This window comes from Cuculus canorus, chromosome 2 (genome assembly GCF_017976375.1).
Source record: "Cuculus canorus isolate bCucCan1 chromosome 2, bCucCan1.pri, whole genome shotgun sequence".
NCBI lineage: Eukaryota > Metazoa > Chordata > Aves > Cuculiformes > Cuculidae > Cuculus > Cuculus canorus.
The window spans coordinates 129,156,066-129,173,332 of record NC_071402.1 but is presented as its reverse complement, the minus strand read 5'-3'; the positions used below and the strand labels follow the sequence as shown (position 1 = coordinate 129,173,332).

Genomic DNA, 17,267 nt, shown 5'->3' with positions numbered 1-17,267 from the left:
CTTGATGGGTTTCACTTCTTGTGAAACCGTTTATGACTTGGATTGGAAAGAGATATAGCTGAGCATCATCTCACCGTACATAACATCCTACATGTTTCCTTTTGGTATCACAGTAAGGGAATCGCTCACTGCTTGATGAGTTTTAAGCATCGCTTGATGACCTGTTATGTCTCAGTGCCTTTTTAGTACCTAAGGTAGTTTCCGGGGAAGACATGGAAGTTCCACAAGCTATTTTTCCATGCTATTAATGATAATAAGGTATGTGTAAATGTGAGAAATGGCTTACTGAATGCTACAGTTTTGTATGTATTAGTATTTTCAATGTTTTCAATATTTTCAGTGTTTCTATTTGAGTGGGGGAAAAAAATAGAAAAAATGTTTACATTTTTCTTCCAGTGCCTTCAGGACGCACTACCTTAAGTGAGGAACCATGGGGAAGACAATTTTTCTGTTCCAGTGTGGCCCTCCAAAAAATGACCTTGCTGATCTTCTATGTGATAAATATGCAAGCTTTTTCCATTCAAAAATCCAGTTACTGTAAATCAGACTGTACGTGAGAGGCATCACAGCCCTAATAGTCAGCAGACACCAGTTCACAGCGTGGCTGTGATGAAGCTGCAAGGATGATGCAACGATCTTTTTAGAGATAAAAATGTCTAAAGGATTTCAGCACCTCATCTCAGGTTGCATATATTAAACTTATGAATTATAATGCAGGCAAACAACATTCTTTTCTCGTTCCCATGACTTTCAGTAAATGTTTGTAATAACTCAGAAAGACAGTGATAAAATGGGGAATGCTACATTTGCAAGAAGAGCTACGCATATGTGCTCCAGTAAATCAGTCAAGTCTATAAATATTTTTTTGGTCAGAAGGAATAGGAGTAGATAATGTTGTAATGGAATAGCAGTAGTACATCTAGCAAAAGCAAGATAAAAGCTGCCTGAACATTCCCACCATGCACCACTTCATTATATTTATTAGCACTGAGTGAGATAACTAGGGCCAGCACAGAGGAAACCAAAACATGGAGGAGTCACAGAGATGCCTGTTGTTTTCCAGTATAAATTTGGGAATTCCCAACATAGCATAGAACAGTGACTATTCTTTTAGAATAGAATTATAGCACCTATGTTTCCTTTGAGTAGAGAGAGGACAAAAGTACATAGTGAAACAAAGGTGTGTGTCAGTTTGAAGCATACTGATCTATCAGAAAAAGAGTACTGTGTGATTTTGTTAGTCAAATTGGACTTGGATCTGTCATATGGCGCTCCGTAACTTAAAATCTAGCAATACCACCGAAACCAATTCCCAAACTAGAAAACAAACCAAAACAAACTAACGAGATTCTGCTTGAAGCTGAAACACACACACAGACTCAGTTTTATTTCTAATTTTAAGAAGCAAGTCTTATTTAGCTTACCACAGTTGAGTTTCCATCTGTTGTATCCCTTGAGCAATCAATGACACCCAGGCCCAAATTCCAAACCTTTTTCTTTAGCCAATTGCTTTACCTCTTAGTTCTTCACCAGTCTTGGAAACAACAGTTTTAAACATTTGTTTCAGGAAAGCTAACATCTGAAAACAATATATTGGAAAGAGTAAGTACAATGAATCTTAAGAAAAAAGAGAGAATAAAACACATATAGAATTACAATATAGAAAGACATATAAAATCATAGAATGCTTTAGGTTGGAAGGGACTTTAAAGTTCATCTATTTGCCAATTCCAAAGCCTTTAGGTGGAAGATAGCTAATGATGGTTTTTATTGGTTAGATTTCCAAGCACTGAACTGGTTAACGTTTACCTGGAAGGGGAGAAATAAAAGGAGTCACTCTGTGACCTCCCAAGTAATTAAGAAATCTATTCATAAATGTAGATTAGCAATAAATATGGTTAAACCAGATTTCATAGACTGAAATCCTTGACTTGCCGTATAAAGCAGTATTAGGATATTGGCACTCTGGAGACTGTTACTCATTACTGAAGAGACCTAACATGGGCTCAGAAAGATGGCCATCCTCTAGTTGAAGACAGAAAGCAACCTTCCAGTACCTGAAGGGGCTACAAGAAAGCTGGGAAGGGACTGTTTGCAAAGGCTTGTAGCGATAGGATGAGGGGCAATGGGTATAAACTGGAGAGGGGCAGATTTAATCTAGACACAAGCAAGAATTTCTTCACCATAAGGGTGGTGACGCACTGGCACAGGTTGCCCAGGGAAGCTGTCGATAACCCATCCCTGGAGGTGTTCAAGGCCAGGTTGGATGGGTCCGGTGGGATGTCCCTGCCCATGGCAGGGGAGTTGGAACTAGCTGATCTTTAAGGTCCTTTCCAACCCAAACTATTCTATGATTCTATGGAACATCAAGACTAACAAGAAGACCACGAGGGGAAGGCAGTGCCAAACAAGAATCACAGAATCGCTAGGTTGGAAAAGATCTTTGAAATCACCGAGTCCAACTGTACTGTCCACTACCAAATCACATCCTGTAGCACTTCATCTAAACGTCCTTTAAACACCTCCAGGGATGGCCACTCAACTACCTCCCTGTTCCAGTGCTTCATAACCCTTTTGGTGAAGAAACTTGCCCTCATATCCAATCTGAACCTGCCCTGGTGCAGCTCGAGGCCATTCCTCTTGTCCCATCGCCTGTCACTTGGGAGAAGAGACCAACATCAACCTTTCCACAACCGCCTTTCAGGCGGCGATAAGGTCTCCCCTCCGCCTCCTCTTCTGCACAACCCCAGTCCCTCTGCCGCTCCTCGCTTGACTCGTTCCTCAGCCCCCTCCCCAGCTTCGCTGCCCGCTCTGGACACGCTCCAGCCCCTCCACACCCTTCTCTTAGCGCGCAGCCCCCGGGACGCGGCTCCCCGCGGGCAGCAGATGCCTCCCTTCCCCGCTCCAGCGGGAAGGGCCGCGGGATAACGCCGCGGCTCCCCCGCCCCCGGCGCCGTCCCCGCCCGGCCCCAGCGCCGGCTCCCCCCGCCGCGCCGCTATTTTTAGTAAAATCCTCCTCGCGTCGCCACGGGCTGCGATCGCGCAGCTCCGCGCCAGCGGCTCGCCCCGCCGTCAGCTCTGCCTCCCGCCCGGCTCGGCTCGCCCCGCCGTCAGCTCTGCCTCCCGCACGGCTCGGCTCGCCCCGCCGTCGGCTCTGCCTCCCGCCCGGCTCGGCTCGCCCCGCCGCCGGCTCTGCCTCCCGCACGGCGCAGCTCGCTCCGCCGCCGGCTCTGCCCCTGCGCCCGCCCCGCACCGTAACGGGCTCGCCCTCCCCGCCAGCTCTGCCCGCCTGCCGCCCCGCACGGCGCAGCTCGCCCCGCCCCGCACGGCTCTCTCCGCACGGCTCAGCCACTGCGTAGAGCAGAGCTCGCCCCGCCGCCGGCTCTGCCTCCCGCCCGGCTCAGTCGCTGCGCAGGGCGCAGCTCGCCCCGCACGGCGCAGCCCGCCCGCCGGCGCTATGGCCACCTAAGACCCGCCGCAACTTTTGCTCCTCTCCGGTCCCCGCTCGCTCCGGTGGAAGATGGCAGCTGGGGCAGCGGCTCGGAGTTGCAGCCCGCGAGCCAAGAGATAAGGCGGCGGCGCGGGGAGGTGAGTGCGCCGGTCCCGCCGCGGGATGGGGGGTTGTTGGCAGGTTGCGGGAGGTCGGGCCGCGTCAGGGCGGTGAGATGGGCAGGAGGAGTTCTGTGTGCGCCCGGGTCCCTGTGCGGGTGCGTCCCGCCCCGGGGCTGGAGTTGTGCGGGATTGTATTCCCGGTGGTTTGTATCCCGGCGGGGAAATTGACGGGTTAGCAACGCTGGGCATCGGCCGGGTCCTTCCCGATAAGGGTAGGGTTGTTTTGACTCACCTAAAGTGTCTGAATTTTGATCTCAAATGGAACATAACAGCTTTGGGTGATCGCTTGTGTTTGGCACCGTGATAGAAAACGAGCCGGTATTGCTGGTGATGCACACGGCGAGTGCGCGTCTGTGGAAGATGCGCCCCGAGCCCCGGCAGCTTCGTGTCTTGAAGTGCTCTGGAGAGGGCTGACCCCGCTGCTGAGCGGAGAGAGGGGGGAGAAACGGTGAAAACAAGCGGAGAAGTAGCAAAGCAAATTGCGGAGACCTTTTGACACGTGAAAACGCGTGGATGTTCTTTTCTGATGCAAAAGCTGTTGGAGAATCGCTGTTGGAAACAGAGCAGAGCAAGCACCGACACAGAAACTCAGGAATTTTAAACATATTTCTCTTCTAACACTGTCAGCTTTAATTCCTTGACGTTTTGCTTTCTGTGATGGAAGAATAGTTTTGTGGCATTTATTCAGGGTTTAATTTGCAACCTCACAAAGGCCTGTAACCTCTGCTGAGAACTCATAAACAAAAAAAGGAAGATATTTCATGTTAAGGTTTTTCAAATGTCCTCTGCTATCTCCTTTCTATCTGCTCTGCTATCTTCTCTGCTATCTCCACCTCCAGTAGCTTCCTTGGATCTATTGAAGATACTTAAAACTATCTGTTTTTATTAAATGTTTCTAATTTTTCTCTCATGTCCAATGCACCCTGTATCAGTGGCCCTAGCACACATATGCTTTGTACACAGAGCACCTACATTTTTTTCAGAGAGAAATGCAGACTTGTTCTCTGCTGTAATACCACAGCAGTCTTGGAAGGTAGTTCCATCCAGCAGTTTTGGAAGGTAGTTCCATCCCTTCGTAGACTTAAAGCGCATCACTGTTTGTATAAAATAGATAGGTCTCAACTATGTATAACTTTCCACTGTCAATGATGCAAATAATACACTATTCTAACATCTCTTTCCCATTATGATGGCAGAGATGTGGTCCAAAACATTGGGAAAAAACATATTGTGGCCCCAGAGAAAAGCTGCAGTCAGTTATATTTACCTGCCACCGGTGCCAGTTTTTTTATATAAATATTGAACAAGCTCTGTTTTGTATGGAAATATTGTTGTCAGTTCAGAATTCCAAAAAAAGAGAAAAATACTTGTTATACTTTTTGGTGGCCAAGTTGATGGAAATGCAGCACCTTAGATAGTTTACCCTACCCAAAATGCCGTTCTTGGTGTCAGGTTCCTTTGTATCTTGGTATAAAAGTCTATGTGAATGTGTAATACACCCAAATATTTTCAACCTGACATTAAAATGCCAGTTTTGAAAACTGTAGTGTTTGGTTTTCCATTAGCCTGCTTTTCCGCAAATGAAAAGCAGCCTACAAGATGTAACTGGAATAGTAGTTTGTGAGTTGTTGTGTGTCTTCTGTTTACCGCTGTCTTCCTATGCCCACTGTTTAAAAACAAAAGTGAAATAGCGTCTTCACTACTGAAAGTCCCAATACATGCTTAATTTGTTGCACTTGTTCCTATTAGAATTTTTCTGGGAAAAAAGATAATATTGTGATTGAGTGGCATATATATTTTCTAATATCATAATGGAAGATAACAGTAAGGTGGTGGGTTGACCCAGAAAGGATGCCAGGTGCCCACCAAAGCTGCTCTATCACTACCCTCTTCAGCTGTATGGGGAGAGAACATACAACAAAAAACATACGGGTTGAGATAAGGACAGGGAGAGATCACTCAGCCAGTACTGTCAGAGGCAAAACAAATTCACCTTGGGGAAATTGATTTAATTTATTGCCAGTCACAATGAGAGTAGAGTAATGAGAAATGAACCCGAATCTCAAGAACACCTTTCCCTACACCCCTCCCTTCTTCCTGGGCTCAAGTTTACTCTCCCAGATTTCTATCTCCTTTCCCCAAAGTGGCGCAGGGGGATGAGGAATGGGGTTTGTGATTGGTTCACCACACATTGTCTCTGCTTCTTCTTCCTCCTCTGGGGGACGATTCCTCACACTCTTCCCCTGCTCCAACCTGGGGTCCCTCCCATGGGAGACAATTGTCCATGAACTTCTTGGGTAGCTTGGGTCCTTCCCACGGGCTGCAGTTCTCATGAACTACTCCAGCTTGGGTCCCTTCCATGGTCTGCAGTCCTTCAGGAACAGGCTGCTCCAGTGTGGGTCCCCCATGGAACGATAAGTCGTGCCAGCAAACCTGCGTCAGTTGTGTACTCCTCTGTCCATGGGTTCACAGGTCCTGCCAGGGGCCAGCTCCAGTGGAAGCTTCCCACAGAGTGCGTCCTTCAAGCATCCACCTCCTCCATCATGGACTCCTCCTTAGGCTGCAGGTGGATATATGCTCCACCATTGACCTCCATAGGCAGCAGAGGGACAGCCTCCCTCGCCATGATCTTTACCATGGGCTGCAGGGGAATCTCTGCTCCAGTGCCTGGAGCACCTCCTGCCCATCCTTCTTCACTGAGCAACAAGAAGTTGCTGTTTAGAATGTAATTCACATACTGTTATTGATCAAAGTCATGTTTACTCATCATGAAAATTACATGAATACCGGTATGAATTAGTGTGAATACTGAGAGTGACTGAATGTGGTTGGAATAGTGAGTTTCATAGTATTCACCTAATACTTAGTAGGAAAAAAGTAGTTTTAGAAGTAGTTATTTATATACAACAGAATTTGACTATAACCAATGAAAAATGACAAAAGAGTTGGAATATGGCCTGGTCATCTCCAGAATGGTAAATTAAGCACATATTTACCAGACTTCATGTACTATTGTCATTTTATATGTGTCAGTATTCAGACTAGCTAGTTCAAAGCTACCTTGTGTATATAAACTGCAATACAAAGTACTTCTGGTTCACAGTGTAATTGTAGATGAATCATGTGGTGATGAGAGCTTAGTATTATCTCAGGAGTGAGAGTTTTTTCCCTTTTACAGAAGAGGTTTGGGCCAGATTTCCTGAGGATTACATGTTATGTCCTGTATGCATGTTTATGTGAAATTAACATTCCATAGGAATCCAAGTTAAAAGAGTAGGTATTTATGAGTTTTCCAGTCTCTTCAAGGGTGTATAAGTAAATGTTCTTTCTGTTGCTACTGTAGGAAGGTACATAATACTTCTGAGGTGTTAAAATAGGAAAAAAAGGTAAGTCTCATATAAAGACAGAACATTGGACAAGTCCATAAAAGATATTTGTCATGCTTGAAGGTTTCAATGATTTCCAGAGAAGTAAACATTTTTTTTCAGAGAAAGTTGCATTGCAGAACCACTCAAGTTAGATTATTTACTGAAACCAGTATGAGTGTAAGGCATTTTAGAGCTATCATATTACTTGATGAAATCACCTTTCATTTGCTCCTTTTGGTTTTGAGTTTTTAGATAAGGGTGATCATATGTGACCAAAGAATTTATTTCTAATGCGATGTAACATGCTTGGAATGAATGCATTACACTGTGAACATTACTGCATGCCAGGTAAGACTGTTGGTGTTGATTTTATTATAACAACTTTTATAATATTATAGAATTTATTTGTACCTGATGATCCATAGTTTCATCTTCAAGGAGCTTAAAAATTGCAGCAAAACAGTGCTTAAGTATGGTGAACTGTAAATGTTCCAATACCTTGAAGCTGTCTTAAAATCTGCTGCTTAAAAATATTGTTGGGCATCTGAGGACAAGATATTGGGCTAAACAGATTTTTGGTTTGATTAGGTTTTGCTGTTCATATGTTCTTACACAGTCAAGATTGGCAAGGTGAAATTATCTAATTTAGAAATTCCTTTTTGGGAATAAGTGATTGAAAACTTTTGTTATACAGCCTTCAAGATCAGATGTTTACTTGTTTTCAGCGTTAATTCAATGTATTACATAGATTATGAGCTGGGAAGGTAGTAGGGAGCAAATACTTGTTCCTGTTTTCCAGTAATTTCTTATTAATGGTGTAAATGCTAACATGTATCACTCACAAATGTCTAACAGTTACCAGTATAGTTTGGTTTTAAATCTATTGCATAAATGTAAACTATTATTGTATGAGGAAATGAAATAGTTTTCAGTGAAGGTAGCTCAGAAGTGTCTGTAAGAGGATGACTACTTATAGTATGTCTTTTATGTGTCCCTAGTTCTTCAGTCTTGGAGTAGAAGGTGCTGGATTCTGTATCTCTTAATTTGATTTTTGGCTTGAGACTTTTAGTCTTCGTTTTAAGTTAATTTCTGTTCAAGATACAGAGTGCACTTGCTCCAGAATAGATGGCTGTCACTCTTGGAACTTAGTTCAGACTTGAGTCCTATATCTGGCTGAGGCTGAGCGTGTGTAAGTCTCTGCTGTTGTGTTGGCTGAGTCTAGCTTGTGTGGCGTTGCTGTTTTAACCTGGAAGAGAAAAGAAAGGCTTGTCTAGTGACTGTCTTGAAAAAGTGGTGCCTGGTCCACTAGAGAAACTGGCAGCCTTGAAGGATAAGTCACGTGCATGCAAGGTATGGGAAGACTTGAGCCTGACCAATTCATAAAGAATTGCTGCACGGTGCCTTTGGTGCCTCAACCTTTTGTAGTGCCAAAGGTCTTCCATTTGCAGCTCTGCACTCTGCCTTTCCCTTGCAGCTCTGAAACCTTTCACCAGAACTGCTGGGCCAGTGTTTCCCTTGTTGTTCTCGTGCTGTTGGTCTTTTACTGTTGTTCTCATGGCCTCGTGCCTGCGCACCCTGATACTACTGTTATGGCAGGTTTCCCATGGGAAGTGATCGCCACTGCTGTAGGAGTCACTCTTTTTCACCATCGTTTTCTGCGATAGTTGTTTGAAGCTTCAAGTTTGCATTTAGGAAAAAGACAAGTATCTGTTAAACGTTATCCAATATTATACACAAAGCTTAACAGCTGTTTAGCTTGCAGCACCAGCCTCTGATCAAAGGCTACTCCAGCCAGTGCTTATAGCATCCTACGTGGGGACAGGCAATAGGGAATTTGAACAGATTATGAGGAAATCTATGTAGTTTCCATGGGAAAAGTAGTATGGAGACCTCTTAATGCACTGGAAAGGATGCCTGGGAGAGGATGCTTTTTGGGGAGACCTTGCCAGTTCTTTCTTCACCGGCCACTGGAGGGAGCTTTGCCTTTCCCCTTTCCATTTCCTCCTTTTGTTTTTCCAGTTTCCTTTTCATTTTTTCTGTGTTTTTCTCTTTTTATCTCCCCCCCTTTTTTTTTTCACCTCTAGAATAAACTTTTGTATTTGAGTTCATGCATGTCATCAGCTATAAACTCTACGAATAAATGAAGAAGGGTTGTAAAGGTGCTTACAGATTTGTAATGAGAAGTCTAGAAAAGTATGCTAGTAGACTGGCACGCGGTCAATTTATACCTGTTTAAATACAAATTATCTGATAAATTTCCTGGTTTTACTTTTTAGTCAAACAGAAATCATACATCCTCTGAGCCTTTGTTTTGGTCAGCTTGAGTTTTCCCTTCTGGTTTCTTTTCATGTAAGAATATCTTTGTTCCTCCAAATATCTTCGTGCCCTTCTCTGTATCCTTTTCTGTCTGAATCTTTATTTCTTCAGTAAACGTGGCCAGAATGGTAGTCTCTGCCCATAAGAAATCTGATTGCCACCTTGTCCAAGGATGGTAGTAATACTCTTACCTTTTTTTGAAAAGCTTCAAAGCTTCACTGATGTATCCTAGGTTCTATTCAGGTCAAACTGCAAGTTTCATTTCTTGTTACTTTTTGTGACACTCATGTTTACACTCATTCACAGAAGCATGCAAGTTGGAAGGGACCTTAAGAGGCCTCTAGTCCAACCTCTTGGTCGGAGCAGAGCCCACTCAGAATTTAGACCATATTGCTTAGGTATTTGTCCAATTTTGTCTGGAAGACCTCAAAGGAGAGAGATTCCACAACCTTTGTGGACAATCAGACCCAATACTTAATTGTCCTCATAGCATTTTTTCTTCTTCATGTTGATTCATAACCTTCCAGTTTTAATTCATGTCTATTGTCTCTTGGTTTTGTAAGCTTGGCTCCATGTTGGTAACCCCTGACAGCCTGATGTTTGGTCCCCTCTAAAGCCATCTCATTTACAGGCTGAACAAGCTCAGCTCTCCCAGCTTCTCCTCATAGGGTGAGCGCTCCAGTCCCTGACTCTCTTGGTGGCTTCTGACGGACTCAGGAGGTGGCATCTTTCAGGTATTGAGAGCACTAAAACTAGATACAGCATTCCAGGTGAGGTCTGGTGCTTGAGTAAAGAGGAGCCCTAAAACTTCATGTTGGTAAATATACCAAAGAGTAAATAGCACAAGATTCTGAAAATCCATGAATATGGACTAAGGCATTGAACAGAACTGTACTGTCACGAGACCATAGAATTAATGCAAGCTATTATGTGTTTTTAAGATTTGTTATTGCAGCTTGCGTAGAGACACAGTTTATTGAATAGTTCTTATCAGAAAAGTTTTTGAGTCATGTTATTTTGGAGTAGGGAAGTAATGTGATGTTGGATTTTTGTTTTGAAACACTTTATATGCATTAAAATATCTTCTTTATAGAAGCATATGAAGAAAGTGACATAATACAGACATTCTGTGTGTCTAGGCTTTTAATTATACAAAACTCTAATTATGCAAGTTTTTGACAGTTATCATTAAGTCTCCGGGGTGCCTATTGAACTGAAACCTTGCTTTGACAAGAGGTGGGTGAGCTGCAGGTGTGAATGTAAGATTTCCGAGGAAAAAAAATTGAAACACTGAATTCCAAATGGAAACTAAGCAGCCTGCGCACAGTAACTGTGTTTAGCATGTAAAAAATATTGGCATTTTACCTGATTCTTAGATAGATGGCTATTCAGTCGTTCATATATAGCTTAAAATTAGAGGAACATGCTGAAAATATACAGTTGTCAGCAGTTACCACTTCAGTCTTTAATGTTTCCTCTTTTGGTAGAAAATAAAACCAACATTGATTAATAAGCCATACTATTAATTAAGTGAAATTTTGATATTTCATATTGAAGTTGAAGCTGTATTGATCTATATATAGTTACTCTATATATTCTTCGAAAACATATTATAAATGGAAAGATCAGTCAGTTGAAATGGAAAACTGATATTCAATAGCTAAAACAGATCATTAAGAGTCTTCTAATGTGGGTTAGGTCTGACCTGCTGACCCCGATCATCCACACCAAGGATCTAGCTGGAAGTTGCCTCTGTGTACCCAGTTTTCCTTCCATAAAAATCAGAGTAAGTAGGGAACAGAGAGGAACTGAAATTCAATCTCATCAGCAGCAACAGAGTGAAGACATGGTGGTGTGGTTTAACCCAGCAGGCAGCTTAACACTATACAGACGTTTGCCCACTCCTCACTGCTGCAGTGGGATGGGAGAGAAAATTGAAAAAAAAAAAAAAAAAAGGGGGGTAAAACTTCCCTTGAGAACAGGACAGAAAAGGAAGAGGAAAAATAATAGTAACAATAAAGAATGAATGAGACGATGCACAGTGCAGTTGGTTACCACCCGCTGACTGATGCCCAGTCCATCCCCAAGCAGTGGTCACACACTCCTGTCCAGCTCCCCAGAATTTTATATTTAGCATGATGTCATGTGGTATGGAATACTCTTTTGACCAGCTGGGGTGAGCTGTCCCAGCTGTGTCCCTTCCCAACTTCTTGTGCACCCTCAGCTCCCCTCTCTGGTGGTGTGGTGTGAGAAGCTGAGAAGTCCTTCACTTTATGTCAGTGCTGCTCAGCAACAACTAAAAATTTGAGTGTATTTTCAGCATTATTCTCATCCTAAATCCAAGCCACTGCACTGTACCAGCTACAAGAAATAGAATTAACTCTACCCAGCCAAAAACAGGACACATGGTCAGGATACGTTCCTGTGGCAATCAGGAGTACAGAGCTGACGAGTGAATAGATTGGAGCAGGATCCAAACCAAGGCATGAGTCAGAGAATGGTGTGTTCATTTATAGACGATATATCAAGGTTTAATTTATGGATACAGTCTGTAGTAGCAGCCTAGCAATCCATTCCTCTCTGCATTTGTACATTTCTTGCTTGTGAAGGCAAACAATTTGCTCTGAACACAGAGCACTGATGAACATAATGTATCAAAGAAAAGCTGAGTAAAAGCTTTTGGAGTTGCTGGGTCTCCTATTGTGAACATACTAATCTCTTATGAAGATCTGTGAATGAAGTAAGCCTCAAAGAGGATATTCAACTACTCTCTGTAAATCCAAGTTTTTTACACAAAGTCTCTTGGAAGAACATAAGGAATCTATATTTATTATATGCTGTCACATATACCTTGTCTCCCACTCCATCTGGTGATACATTTTTGTATTATTGAATATTGTTATCTTTTAATCATTTGGAACAATAGTCTTCAAAGATTCCCTGTGATTGGAAAACTGATTTAGTAAGTGGGTTTTTTTTGGTCAAGTGTTTTTTTTGTCAGAAATTAGTGAAAAAGATACAGGATTAATGTGATTAATGGGTGTACTACCCTAGTTTTTTGCTGTATTTCAGTGAGATACACGTGACTGGAGCCGTACTAGCCTATTAAGGTGATGAGCTGCCTTTTAGGTCTTCTAAGAGCTGATCAGCCGTTCTTGTTCCTTGTGCTAATGCATGCCATTGATGCTCATTCAGATTATGAAGAAAACGCAGATTTCAAGAGAAGGTGAAAGGAGTGGGCAACCTGTGAACTATTTGCTGAGAAGGACACTGATAGTAACAGAAAAGGTCAAGGATTTTGCTTACCTATGGGGAATTTTGCCATTGACTATACTGAGGTCAGGGTGTCACTTCTGCATGTGAAATGTTCACCTCTCCGTGGGCTATTTGTGTTGGGAGAAACAGAGACGATTACAAGGAGAGCTTGTGAAAGCTTTGTTCAAGGTTCACATCTACTGAAGATACACACTGTGGAAGACGGTAGTATAGTCTTTTTGCCAGCCTGGAGCAGAAATGGCAGAGAGCAGGGAGGTTAGGATTGCAGCTGGCAGTGGTTACCTGCATGCTTCTGTCCCTTCCATTGCTAGTTTTCCTTAGTGATGCCTAAATATAAGTTTGTAGCTTGTTCAATGTGTTCTGATTGCGTGCAAACAGAGTGTGCTGCTGTGTGTGGCTTTCGGGTGTCTGGCAAAGGAAATCTTTTTTTTCTCTAGGCCACAAAGTAGCAACAGAGCTGATTCCATGATTTCACTACAGTTTTTATGGGGAATCTGTATATATTGCATGTGAGAAATGTGGAAGTGCAGACTGTCTTTGTGGTGACAAATCATGTGTCGTTCCTGAGCCAGCTCCCCATTTGCTTGTCCTCAGAATGGCTATCCGTACTTCTGGAGAGAGCTGCCGGGACATTTATCCTTCGTGAATTCTGTATGCATCATTTTTCCTCACTCCTTTTGATTCTGTGGAGTATTTGTATTGCTATGTTTCTAAGAAGAGACAGGGCTGGCAGAGGACAGGAGACAACTGAGTCTGTCTTTTTCAGGTGACATTTGGATCGTAACTTACGTTATATGCATAGAAATGTCAGAAAGATCAGAGAGCACTTCTGTATAGATAATAAAGCAACATAATAAATTGTTATGTTAATAAAAAAAGGATGTGTATTCTTTGCAGTGATTCCAGTCTTCAGTACTCCAGGAAAGAGAATGAAAATGTATGTTTTTCATATTTTAAGGCCACAGAAATAAAAAGAAAGAAAAGGTAGATTAAAAAAAACCTTTAAATTCTGCTTGCTTACTCTGATGGAAGGGGGTATTCTTCTATGAAATTGCTTAGCTATGTGACACCTAAGCTGAAAGTACTTCTCTTAAAGCATCATATGGTTGCTTCTTTTTCAGGCCCCTATTGCTGTAGTGTGTATGCAGTGATTTTATATTACTCCCCTTTGTGAAAAAGGATATAGCTTCCTGCTCCAGATATGTTAGAATCAAATAATAAAAAGACCAAAATCTGTCATTAATCTATTTGTCTTTTTTTTTGTTCATATTTGGAGTTTTTATTTCAGGCAATACATTGCAAAAGGATGTAGAGAATGTGCTAAGCAAACACAAATCAAACTAAAGGCAATGACTCTTTATCCTTAAAGCAAAGAACATCGGTGCAATGGTCTGCCTGCTTTTCATATGCAGGCTATTATTCTCTTATCTACAGAATTTTCCACTAGTGTTGCTGCTTTAGTTAGGCAAAGGAAAAATTAATTATACTGATGTTAATGGAGCTGATATTACTGACACGTATCAAGGTAAATAAAATGAGAATCTGACTTGCATCAGAGAATGTGTTAGCTAGCTATTCATTCTAATAGCTATTCATTCTAATATACTGCATTAAATCTAACTGGATTTCATCATCTAGAACCAAGAATTTTAGCAGTAATTTGATTCTCATACTTTGAGTGATTTTTAAAGATCTGAAGCATAATATAAATTCTGTGCAACTTTGTCTGTAAATTTTAAGTTTCTGGAAAAACTAAGCGTTGTTTAAAGAAAATAACTCATTTTGGTCAGGAAGCTTAATGAAGTGGTAGAGGTAATGTGTATAATCAATGTATAACTGTAGGTTTTTTACCTGGTTTAAATTATTATATATTACAATACTTTATTATGTGATGCAGAAGTTTCATATTTTGCTATGAAAAATGGGTAGTACTTACGATATTTATGTTTTGAAAGGTAACTGCTACATCTGATTCCTGTGGGTTTGCCCTGGTATAGAATAATATTGGCTGTCACCTCACTACAATAACAAATGTGTGGAAGATAGCTCAAGAAATACTTGCCTCTGAATCCAGAATTCATGTGATTCTAACCATTTTCCAGTTAGTTAACTGTTCAAACTTGAAGTAATATTCTGCATATGGGTAGTAAGTATGGTGCATCGATGTTACATAGCAAATAGTACTTGAAACCAGTTTCATTCTGCATCTATCTTAAAAAACACATTCATTAGCCACTAAGAATAGTGCTGCCAGGAAAAATAAAGTAAAATTTAAGGAAATGAAAAATATCTTTATTTTTACAGAATCACTAGGTTGGAATAGACCTCCTGGATCATCGAGTCCAACCATTCCTGTCAACCACTAAACCATGTCCCTGAGTATCTCATCCACCCGTCTTTTGAATACCTCCAGGGATGGTGACTCCACCACTTCCCTGGGCAGCCTCTGCCAGTGCCCAATGACCCTTTCCGTGAAAAATATTTTCCTGATGTCCAGCCTGAACCTCCCCTGGCAGAGCTCAAGGCCGTTCCCCCTTGTCCTGTCCCCTGTCACTTGGGAGAAGAGCCCAGCTGCCTCCTCTCTACAACCTGCTTTCAGGTAGTTGTAGAGAGCAATGAGGTCTCCTCCTCAGCCTTGTTAAAACTCATGCCATTGGCCTCAGCCCAGCAGTCCAGCCTGTTCAGATCCTTTTGCAGAGCCTCCCCACCCTCCAGCAGATCCACACTTCCACACAGCTTAGTGTCATCTGCAAACTTGCTAAGGGTGCACTCGATGCCTTCTCCAGGTCATTGATAAAGACATTGAACAGGGCTGGACCCAGCACTGAGCCCTGAGGAACTCCACTTGTAATTGGCCTCCAGCTGGAGTTAACTCCATTGACCACCACGCTCTGGGGCCGGCCATCCAAATGGTTTTCCACCCAGGAGAGTGTGCGCCTGTCCAGGCCAGAGGCTGACAGTTTCTGAAGCAGAATGCTGTGAGAAACTGTGTCAAGGGCTTTACTGAAGTCCAAGAAGACTACATCCACAGCCTTTCCCCCATCCAGTAGTAGAGTCACTTTGTCACAGAAGGAGATCAGGTTAGTTTGGCAAGACCTGCCTTTCATGAACTCATATTGAGTGGGCCTGATCACCCGGTTCTCTTGCATGTGCTTCATGATAGCACTCAAGATCACCTGTTCCATGACTTTCCCTGGCACTGAGGTCAGACTGACAGGCCTGTAGTTTTTAATCTGAAATACACGAGGTAGAAGCTCTTTGGTTTAGTATCTGCAAGGTTACTTAGTGCTTTGGTTCCTATTTCCTAATAGTAATAATTTCAACTTCCGTTTCACTTTACATTGATTTTTCTTTTGCAATGCATCTGAAAATTAATTGAAGCTTTGCCTATTTTATCGCAGTTCTGTAGTAAAAGTAGAAAACATAACTTTCATCCTAAGAATTGCCTGTGGGAATAAAGCCAGTAAAATCTTAATGATGTAAATGGAAGTGAATGTTTTTGGGAAGCAGATGGAGGCTTTGGGCTTGGATATAAGGGTTAACACAGGCAACTGGATTATTCAAGATCATTTTGGCTGATGACAACTAGAAAATGCTCAGAGCAAACCATCACTGCTGACAGAGAAGTCACCTGGGAGTGAATATGTAACCAAAGAACTCTTCATCTCCATCCTGCCTCTAATCTCACCTTGGAAGCTGCGAGAAGTCGTCAACACAGAACTGTTCTCCATGGCATGGTATTTTACTTCTGTTCCAGAGAGTCTTAATTTTTTTTTCCTCAGTAGTCATAGAAAGGGTCTTAGCAACACATTGTATACTGCAGAAGGAAAATATCCCTTTCACATACCTGTAAGAGATACCATGAGTCAGATGAACGTTTAAGGAGCTAGTGAAGAGAGGAATCTCCAAGTAAAATAAAATTTAAAAAAATTACCATGTTTTTGTTTTTGAATACCAATATTCCCATTGTGTTACAAATGTATAGGATGCACAGAGTTGAATAATTTGTTCCTGGGTAGGCAGTTAATATCAAATAATAGCAAAGCCTGATCGTTTCTTGATTTTTTGAAGGCTCACTCTGTTTTGGTGCTGAGTTCCTTATTAGAAGGAGTCATCTGTCATGTCCCAGTGGAACTAGATTTAATGATATAGTAGAGTTTATTCACTATTCTGTGTTTAATGTCTGGAACGAAAAAAGATCAACAGAAGAGCCCTCCATTCTGTGTGAGGTTGTAAAATCTGCCATTTTGTTATAGAATGGGATGTATTTTCTCTTTTTTATCGTTATTGACACACAGAAGGTAATTACAGCTTTGTGTATAATTGCTGGAGACAATTTGGAGTCAATTGAATAGCTGAAATAAAGAAGCCAAAGGAAAGAAGGAACTTTCAACACCTGAGTAATGAGCTATGAAGAAACTTTTCTACTTTTTTTTTTTCCATCTTCTGACTTTTGCACTATGACTTCTACCATATCCTATTGAGAATGGTCTGGAGTCCAGGTGTTTTGTAAAGTACTTGTTTGCGTTGTCTTTTCTCAGGCCTATCATAGACAAGATGGTTAAAATAATGGTGAGAAGAAGCATGTTACCCAGGGAAAACAGCGGGCTGGTATATTGGCCTGGTGGCTATGTACTCATAGGTAATAACAGTGGTATTACCTATACATGCTAAAGGGCACACAGAGACATTATT

The 17,267-nt window shown here is 42.1% G+C and overlaps 2 protein-coding genes across 6 annotated transcripts in view; one reads left to right on the top strand and one right to left on the bottom strand.

Moving 5' to 3' along the window:
• Nucleotides 1-2,760, bottom strand: part of SNX13 (sorting nexin 13) — a 121,898-nt gene extending 119,138 nt beyond the window's left edge. For 2 of the 4 annotated variants that reach the window (XM_054058877.1, XM_054058876.1), the window contains exon 1: nucleotides 1,425-2,756. The gene's annotated coding sequence lies outside the window, so the exon portion shown is untranslated. Of the gene's footprint in view, nucleotides 1-1,424 lie in introns of all 4 variants that reach the window. The other 2 variants (XM_054058880.1, XM_054058878.1) reach the window with 2 other exon arrangements.
• Nucleotides 2,761-3,035: 275 nt separating this feature from the next.
• HDAC9 (histone deacetylase 9) overlaps nucleotides 3,036-17,267 on the top strand; it is a 458,974-nt gene continuing 444,742 nt past the window's right edge. Inside the window, exon 1 of one of the 2 annotated variants that reach the window (XM_054058870.1) lies at nucleotides 3,036-3,588. The gene's annotated coding sequence lies outside the window, so the exon portion shown is untranslated. The remainder of the gene's footprint in view (nucleotides 3,589-17,267) is intronic. The other variant, XM_054058867.1, reaches the window with a different exon arrangement.